Raw genomic sequence first — 10,666 nt, forward strand, 5'->3', positions numbered from 1 at the left:
AAGTACTATAATGTACTCTTTTTATATATCCCCATATTTTTAAGGATCAATAGATATACTAGAACTTCAAATACTAGATGAGTTGATTAAAGCCTGGATCAATTTGATATTCGAGTACACTCAGCCATTCGAAAATTACATTGTGTTTCAGAAATGTATACGCCTATGGATGAAAGGTTTTCTTTTAGTTAAAGCATAATGTAATTATTAATGGAGGACTAGCGAAGCATGTAGTTTATGTTTGTTAAACAGTTGTGTGTAAAATTCATCCTATATTTAACTGGAATTGTAGCAATGGAAGTTTAGCAGTGGACAAGTACAACTATCCGTTGTTAAGGCATGGCATTTTCTAGCTGTCTCGCTGGCCTGAATGTTCTATGTGGCTGGTATTTAAAGTACTTATAGATCAAATTCTTCTTCTTCATATATAAAAAAATTTGTTTTTGATTCCCATAAATAATGGCAACAATTTACGTTATTGGATAAGAAAATAAAAATAAAATCACAAAAAGTGCAACATTTACTTCCGTTTTTGATACAAAATCTTAAATTTATTATTTTTGTAAAATTAATATTAATAGAAAATAAAAATTATAAAAAATATAAAATACACTTAAATGTATGTGTAAAGAATATCAATTCTTTTAAATATGATATAAATTAAAAAAAAGAAAATAGTAAATCAAATACAAAACTAAAAGTTAAATCTAAAAAAATATTAAATATTTATTGTATAAGCAATAATATAGTAAAGAAAAAAATTAATAATTTATATTATAACACTTAATAAATGATGAATACATTCGAAATTTATAATTTTATTTATAAATCTTAAAATTTAATTGTAATTAAAATAAAACCAAAAACTTTAAATTGTGCATTAATTTTACATATTTACATACATATTTAAAATAAAGTTTAAAAATAATATTAAACTATTAGTAATAAAGTAAATTAATTTTAAGTGAAGTATATTGTTTAATTTATAAATTGAAATTTTAAAATATGTTTTATATACATCATTTTTTATATATATAAAAATTTTTTTACAAATGACACATAAATTATTTATTTGAAACTGACGAACTTGCAAAACAAATTTGCAATATATTAAAAATTAAAAAATCCAAAAAAAAAAAAATTATATATATATTAAAAATAAAATGCAGTTATATACAATTACATTATTATATAAAGAATCGTGACGAAATTTTAAAATATATTCAAAATTCTAAAAATAATAAAATCATCATAAAAACCATATGAAAATTAATTTCAGTAAAAATTGAAAGGAAAATGTTAAAATTTATAATAATTTATAATAATTTTAAATAAATCAATAATAATAAATAATCATAAAATAAATTTAAAATAAAATCGCAAACGTTTCTGTAAAAAAAAAACAACAAATATTGAGTTTATTTTTGACAATGTCTTTAATATAAGATTATAGGCAGATGCTTATTTCTTATTCATAGTAAGATTGCAATATATCTATAAGTACAAAATAATTAGTAGAAACTACTGATAATGGATATTTGGCAATATACGAAGCAGCTATATGGTCTGGTCAGCCCATGAATTTACTTAATAAAAAATTTTCTTTCGAATTTTAAAATTTTCTTGGGATTGCCATTCTTTTTTATTAGAAATAGAATTTTTATCGTAGGACATAAAATTCTTGATTACAAATGAATAAAGTAATGATAAAAAGTTAAGTGTAGTGAAGGGATTAGCTCTACGTTCGTAAAGGACTTTGATTACGAATGGTGTCAACCTACTAATATTAGACGTCTTTGAAAAAAAGATATTGAGGTACACGTAACTAAAAAAAATCAGAACATCATTTGATCAATTTTAGTTAATAAGAGACCCAATGAATTAGATCAAAGTAGAAGTACTGAAACCGTATATATTTTGATTATTTCGGTAAAGTTGAAAAAAGTCATATTGACACTGCAATGAAGTATAAAGAAAAAAAAAGGATTGTATACACATCATTGGATTAATCTTCGTTAATACAGATATGTTTATAATAATCTTATAGATAATATATGGATAAGCTATAAGTATTAAGCTATTGCGATCATATACGAACCTCTTGATGTAATTCTAAAATAAAAAAAAACATTGCTATGTAAGTATACATTTCAAATTTGTTGTAAATGCTCTTACCCACTTAAAATTATCATCATTAGTTTGACTAGTCTAATAGTTGTCACCCGTCAGACGAAATGGAAACTATCTTCCAAATTTATAAAATTCTAAATTTTTTTCATTTTTTAAACACAGCTATAATAATGACACCATTCCGATTTCTTGAGTGCTAGAATTTAACAACGAATATTGGCAAATCATGGTATTTGTGGTACTTCATTCCACCAGACTTTGTATCGACATAGCCTACTTTTCGAGATATCGTGTTTTAAGTAACTATTACTGATTTGGGGTGACTGAGAATCTTGCCGTATTAAATAATAATAAATCAGATCAAGTATTATTAATGAACAAGAGATCGATGGCTGATTAGCGTCTTTGGCAAGTTCTTATTGATATTTGAGGTTTTTTTGATTGAAATGCTTTTATTCTACAAATTTTCTTTTGATATACAATATTTTATCAATCTTTAATATAAGTTTTTAGTGTTTGTAAAAATTTTTGTAATAATTTTATAGTGGTATTAGTAGTATATAGCTTTATTTTACTTTACTTTAAATATTTTGCATAGAAATTTATAACAATTATATTATATACATGAAGCATACAGCTATAGCATTTTTGCCGTCTTATGTTATCTAAAAAATCAAATAATATAATATATTTATATGTTGATTTAAAATGTTTAGTAATTTCAAACTATTAAGATAAAAGGCTTAGCACTAATGTATATGGGTCATTCTTTTACAAACCGGACGGGTTTTGGCAAAAAATGACCTCATGATCTCCGATTTGGCTGAAATTTTTTTTATGAGCTCCTTTCATAAAATAAGAAGACCCGTATCTCGGGAAAAAATTTTGTGATTTTTTTCCTAGGCTATATCTCAAGTTCTATAAAAGGTAGAAACTTGAAATTTACAGCGTTTCAAAGATAATTGATTGAACTTTTATGAAATTGTTTAAACAATTAAAATTGTTAATATTTAAGTACTAATATTAACCGTTAAATTTCAAAAAATAAATTTTCTTGAAATACGAAAGATTTAGTTTTAAATTTTACTACAAAATAAAAATTTTTAAGATACCATCTTTTTTTAAAATTTTTTAATATTTTTTTCTCCCGCAAAACACATCAAGCACATGCGGACTACATTTCAATTGAATGAATTTTCAAAGAATATACTACATATATTCTTATATAATATTTTTAATTTCGATTAGTAATAAAATTCTACATAAAACCCAAAAATTTCAGGACGATATTGCATATATGCTATAATATGTTTTATATTTTTCAACACTTAACTCTAGTACTAACAACCATTTCGCATGAAAAATTACATGAAAATCCATACAAAAATTTTTTTCTACAATATCCAAATTTTGTGAAACATACTGGATTCATACGAAAATTTTGTTTTTAATTTTATACTCCATTCACACTAGAGTTTTGTTTGTAATTTTAGCTGTCATATTTGATTTTTTAGTTCCCAATTGTTCTTGCTTTCAATAAAATTAAATTATAAGATTACAAATATAACTCTGGTCTAAATCCAGTATTAGCTGTCAATTATTTTTGCTTTCAACGCAAATCGAAAATTTTTAATAGCTAAAATTACCAACGAAACTCTCGTGTGAATCCAGTATTAATGTTTACTAATATTTTTTTTATTGTGTAGTTTATTCTATTTTAAAACACATAAAAAGCTTAGTTAAGCTAAATTTAAACTGGCGAACATAAGAGAAAAGCTTTCATAAAATAAAACTTAAAAAGTAAAGAGAAAAACTGAATTCGCCGTTAAGCTAACCAAGCAAGAAGAATGAACACAAGAGCGAATATATCTTTTAGTTTGAATTTGAAACTTCGTGTGGAAAGGTCTGTTGTGTGCGGTAATGATAAAAAATATATATGTATATAAATAATTATAAATAATTGAATTAATTAAAATATGTTTATTAATGAAATTTTTTAATTAAAAAAAAATAAAACTTTTAATTCAAAGATTTTTAAATCTGTGAGAAGTTCGGTTTGAAAGCTATAACTTACGGTTGAAGTCTCGACGTAAACAAAGCCATTTGTTTGTATTTATGCATGCATGTGCTTGCACGTATGTACGAGTATCTCGAGTAGTAAACAAAAAACAGATGAAGTTGACGAATGTGGACGAATTTGGACGAATTTTCCGCTACTGAAATATTTAATTGGCAGTGCGTGTGTGTTAATAAAATTAGTTTTGGTAGCAAATAAAACTGTTAAAAAAAATAATATTAAAAATTTTAAATAAATTTAAGCTATAAAAATATTTAAGTTCAACAGCAATAAAATATTCACAAAAAGTGCATCATTATCTAATGGAATTAATGGCCTTACCATGTTTACTTTAAGCAGAAGTGGCCGCAAATAAAATTGGCAATAAAAGTGCAATTATCAGTAGTCAATAAAATTGAATGAAACGAAAGTTTTCGAACTGGAATTCATAGCTTTTCCACATCAAATCACTATCTTATTTGTAATAATAAAAAAAGGAAAAATTTTAAAAAATAATTAAATTTAAATTTTGACTTTTCCTTTTATTGTTATTTAAAGTAGAACTAATTTTTTTTTTAAATGAAAATAATTACTTGTTTTGAAACGACCTTTAAACTTTTTAGAACCTTGAGTGATTATTTTGAACTTTTGACCTGAATACTCAAATACTCGTGTAAAAATAAAAACACATTACATAAATAATAACAAAGCTTTACATAAATTTAAAATTGAAAATAAATTTAAATTCAGTCTCAGATAAAATTGCGGTTTTAAATTGTATATCTAGGCCTCATGGGTTGTTTTTAACCAATATAGAAAGTTTTATACAAGTTTTAGGAGACATACAATATAATTACATTCTCTAAAATGTATTATTTTTTGCACCAAAATTAGTTAGTTAATATCATTTTAAAACTAAAAAAATATTGTGTTATTTTGTACTTTCCTCGTTGTTAATAAATACTGCCCTGACAGAAGTCCATTCACCTTTCTTTTCAAATTGTATATTTTGAGCTTCATTAACAGGTAGGCACTTGAGGCAAATAGTCGGAAGTTGTAGTCAATTGCTTAAACCACATTATAATTCCACTAAATCTTAAAAGAAATGGGAGACTACAAATTATTTAAAGCCAGTTAGACGTTGATTTGTCAATTAAAAAGTCTCTAATCATTGACTTTGGAGTATATTTTTATTATAGAAATGATAGTGGTACCTATAGCTTTATTTGTAAACCTATAGAAGTTATTGTGCTAGGTAAGCTTTAAGGTTTTGTGCTTATAATAGAAGGGCAACCCTGCTCTGCTTTAGCTGGAGCTGAGTAATCACAGAAATATTACAGTGTTTAATTTTTCTAGTTCATTCTCCTAGTTCTAGTTCATTCTAGTCTTTTCTTGTCCCTACAACTTCTATAGTGCTTACGATACGACACTCCTTGTCGTAAAGCATCCGTGTTATATATCCAGTGATGTGACATACACGTTACGACTTGAGAGATACTCTCTCTTAGGAGATTGAAATCTTTTCTTTATATCTGCGTATTTAGAATCGGCCATATTACTCTAGTATAGCACTAGAGCGATCATTTTTAAAATCCCGTGGTAAATATGTGAATTTTTTATTTTGGATTTTTTGATGTGCCCAGACCTTGGTATCAAAAAATCTTTCTCGGAAGCAATTAAGTAAAAAAAATATTGTTGCTTTTTCAGATACATGACCGGATGTACTATGTATATAAGAAATGCGTTTAAATCACAAACATTACGTTGCCACGCGTACGTTATGTTCGTCATTGTTGGAGTAGTTGTACCTCAAAGTCCTTTGTTTGTCGAGGACCCATTAGTAATTGTATCTTAAAGTCCTTTGTATGTCGAGGACCCATTAGTCCTTCCAACAATACTAATCTCTTACAAATTGTGGTAAGTGATCTAATATCTCATCTGTTTTTGCCTTAACTGGTGAATTCATTGATCCTGCAGTTTTCTTAAATTTTGTTATGTTCCGAAACCTATATTAGGCATATTCTAACCACGGTATAAATGGTAAGATGTTAATATAGTCAAACTTGCATAAGTCGAAGTACCATTTTGCAAAGAAAAAGTTCGAGTTAAAGACCTTCTGTGTAATTATATGTTCTTTGCTCACTAAACCCTTTTGCACTCTATTTAGTTCGAGTTATAGAAAATTCGATTTATAGAAGTTCGAGTTATGGAAGTTAGACTGTATTTTATCATTACAAATGGCATATTGTGTAAAGCCAATTGAAATCAAAAAACCTATGTTTTAATTATATTTTTTTTGTTTAGTTTAATAAACCTATTCAAGAATCTATCCAACACTTATAAATATCTATGTTAATTGTTTTAGTCTTCAAGTTTTCAACACACCTCTATGAATGAGCGGCAGTGAAAAGTTTCATCTGCGAGTCAACTAAAAACTCTATTCTTTCCTTCGATATTATATGGACTAGCGCAGCGAATCGATTTACGATAAATGTAATCTTTCAAAGTGTGAACTAGTAGGTCAATTTTCACATATAGTAAATTATATATGTTTCACAAAAATTTTGACATAGTATTTTATGAATTTATTTTTAGTTTTTACAAAATTTGGCAAAAATAAGCTATCAACGCTTTCGAGACAAATACAAAAATTTTTTTGACGAAATTACTAGGAAAACCAAAGAAAAATATTTAAAAAACAATTCGTTATGTTTGCTTAGACGAAATGTTATTTTAAAGTTTAGAAAAAACCTATATCAAAAAAAAAAAAAACAAAAATCAACAGAACGAAATATACGATATATTGTACCGTATTTGCAAGCACACTTGCCCCTCTCGCTAGTCCAAGAAACCACCGGTGGCGGCCTTGTTAAAAACATAAATTTAGATACAAACAAAAAAGTTCTGAGGCAGAAACGACACATTTTAGTCGAGTGAGTTGATATTGTTTTCTTAAAATTTATATTATCATATATAACTTATATATACCTAACATATACATATATATATATGTGGCTATGTGCTTTTATTAGTTTAAGCAAATTTCATATATATTTATTTATGCATATCTATACACTTGAAGTACATTGCCTTACCACAAATATTCAAACAAAATAATAAAAAAAAATTAATATTGCTACTGCTTTTTTTTTTTAAATAATCAGTTTTTATATCAATGTTGGCGTTTTCATGTGGGTACACTTTTGTCTATAATATTTTGCATTTTCGGTCTTTGGTTTTTATCTTTAACCGGATAAGCCTTTTTATTGCAACATTTATTAATGCTGCTCTTCGCTCTATTAGATTGCATATATTATTTATTGCTCTTAACTGTTATTACAATATTTTGTTAATATATGAAAAACTTTTCATTTTATAACTGAAAAGTACTTAAAAGTTCAATTATTCTTGAACCTTAAGAAAGACACAACTTTTTGCCGCCTACAACAAGATTACACACGATTTCACACAATTTTTTACACAAAATTATTACACAAAAATTTTTAATAGCACAATTTTTTAAAAGACAAAAATATTTTTAGATAAAAGATTGATTTATAATTTAAAAAAATATTTGAATAATTAATGAAGTTTATAATCAATATCTCAAATCATTTCTTTAATTACTTAAAGCGCTCAGTGCCTGAGTATTTAACCTTGCGACTTGATCCTTTCACATATGATATGAAGCGATATTATTATGGTTTATGTATGTGATTGATATCTAGTTGATATATGTTACTTTCAATAAAGCGATCACGAGAGATTTTTTAAACTTCACTATATATAGTATATTTTAAGAACTCAGTTGTAGTATACGTACCTATATATACTGCAGTAACTACACCAACTGAAATTGCTGAGCAGAACTAATTGTTACATCTATTAATAAATTTGCAATAAAACAGAACTAATAGTAAAAGGAATAATTAATATTCAAATAATTCTAAAGTAATGTTGGTATAGGTATATAAAATATATATCTCTATATAAACATATATAAAATTATAAAATTGTTGTATAGCTAATACAATTGGTTCAGTAAATATATGAGTTTAATTTTAGCAGGTTAATCTATATATATATGGACTGAACTGAATCAATTGCATTAGCTGGAACTATACCTGTTAATAATTTTGTAATAAAAAAAAGCTCAAACAAGTGACATAATTATTACTCAGAAGTATATTACATAAAAAAAATATAGATGTATACATATATACGAATTTGTAAGCTAATATTAAATATATCTCATCAAGTATAACTATCACAGAAGTATTAAGATATATATGAATTTTGCAGCTAATATTAGTTTTGTAATAAATAGAATTAACTTATAACTGAATTAATAATAACAGTTAGAATTTATAATATATTAATTAATAATTCTGTAACAAAAAAATCCTAATAAAAAGTGATATAATTAATAGTTCTTTTTAATTAAAGCTTTCACCAACACATAAGTATACAAACCACTCATTTTGTCCCGTAAGATGAGCATACTATATTGTTAAATAGTGAAACTGGAAAGTAATTATAGGATCCGTATATTTTCAAGAACTCTTTTCAAGAACTCATCAGCTCTTTTCATTTTAAGAGTATTGAAGCACTATAAAGTGGTTCAAGCTGAAGAAGAGATGTAAGCATGATCTCCATTTGTATATGCAGTCAATCTTTTGCAGAATATAAAACTAGATTTTTGATTATGGAACCTGCTTTCAGTTAATTTTATAATACAAGATTTTGAGTCGAGTGAAGATTTATTTCATTGGAATAGTTTTATAAACAGAAATCTTTAAATGTAGCTCTACTGTTTTGCTAATTATGTTATAATTGTCTATATTGTGTATCTGTTCAATATTTTATTTATCTTCTACAACCAAACTATTTATTAAAAGACAATATCTGTCTTATCTGCTTGTAATATCGGTACACAGAGTTGATGCTTTCAGGTGCTATAATTGCTTTATTCAACATATTCCATCCGCATCTAACAGAACCATTATTTTAGTTAGGAAGTGAGTGAGATTTAAATAGTTTGTTAATAGTTTGGATTTTTAAAATCATTTTTATTGTTGTGTGTAATATGTAATATAACTCATATAGGCTATAGTACTAAAGTGAGATTATTGATGTCATATTACAGTTCTTCAAATATTCGATGATTCAAAATGGTTTGGTGTGATTTAAATTATTTATAATTAAGTTATTGTTTTTTAATGTGTTAAATTTATATGTAAATAAAAAAATATTTATTGTGACTGAATGTAAATAAAATACACATATATATAAAATATTTGAATATATAATAAACGCTTGAAATTTGCTGCAAAATATTATAAAACAAGCTTTGTTACACTGCATAATTTTGTTTAAATACATATATACGTGTATTATCTCATAGATACTTGCTAATAATTTTATTAAGTTTCGCTTCTGTGACTAAACAAATATTGTTCTTTGTTTTGTTTTTTTCTGCAATAGCTCACAAATGTTTAAATTTACTAATTAAAGAAATCACAAGAATTTGGCTATTCATATATTGAAATAAAAATACACTTAAAAAAATAACTTTATACAAAGATATCAAAGATATAATCTGAAGTAAAAAATAATATATAAGATAATTTAAAATAATTTATTTTTGTTTTTATTTTTATTTTTATTTATTTGCAAACATTAAATCTGCTATTTTATACATCAAATAAAATTTATAAAAACTAATTCAAATATATTATATATAAAAAAAATTAAAAAATTAATAAATTTCAACAAATTTGAAAATCGGCTACTTCCATCATTCCACATATCAACAAAAAATCAACAAAAATTAAATAAAAATTTGACAACAAAAATTTGACAAAAAATCAACAAAAAATTGACAAAAAATCAACAAAATTTCAACGAAAATTTGACAAAAATTTAATACTGGATTCGCTGTTAAACGCATTTGTTTTGCTGATACTTCGTCATTATTGATTAAAAACAACATGTAAGTACATTGCTATATATGTCAAATATATCTTTACAAAATATTGTTAGAATTTGCAGAATTTTCCATATTTCTACGATACAAACTGTGTAATGTGTTGTGTTTGGTGTGTAGTGGGTAGGAAAGTTGTAAGTCATGCAATCTCACATATGACACACTTAAGATTGAAGCGATTTGTCAAGCTTACATATTTCCACCCTTAAAAATTTTGTTAAGCACGTATTTTTGATTTTCAGATATTTTTCTTGGTTTTATTTACGCATTTAGTCAGTTTATCAGAAAATTCACTTTCCATACTCGTATGCAAATGAAAATATACGACACCAAGACCAACCCTTGAATCTGTGACGCACTTTTGCTTTTCAACTAGAAACGTTTTCTTTCATGGAATTACAAATTTATTTTTTGGGGTTCTTTAATAGAACAGACGAATGTTCTTACATTATAATAAAGTTTTTATGTTATATGAAAGTAATTGAAAATTGCCA

General features: G+C 25.3%; 1 long non-coding RNA gene across 1 annotated transcript; it reads left to right on the plus strand.

The window, feature by feature from the left end:
* Window positions 1-4,020: 4,020 nt before the first annotated feature.
* Window positions 4,021-6,899, plus strand: LOC119686032. Its single transcript, XR_005252862.1, has 3 exons — window positions 4,021-4,047; window positions 6,552-6,702; window positions 6,782-6,899. It is a non-coding gene; the product is annotated as an uncharacterized LOC119686032 (long non-coding RNA).
* Window positions 6,900-10,666: the final 3,767 nt, after the last annotated feature.

The sequence above is a fragment of the Teleopsis dalmanni genome, chromosome 2 (genome assembly GCF_002237135.1).
Source record: "Teleopsis dalmanni isolate 2A chromosome 2, ASM223713v2, whole genome shotgun sequence".
Taxonomy (NCBI): Eukaryota; Metazoa; Arthropoda; class Insecta; order Diptera; family Diopsidae; genus Teleopsis; species Teleopsis dalmanni.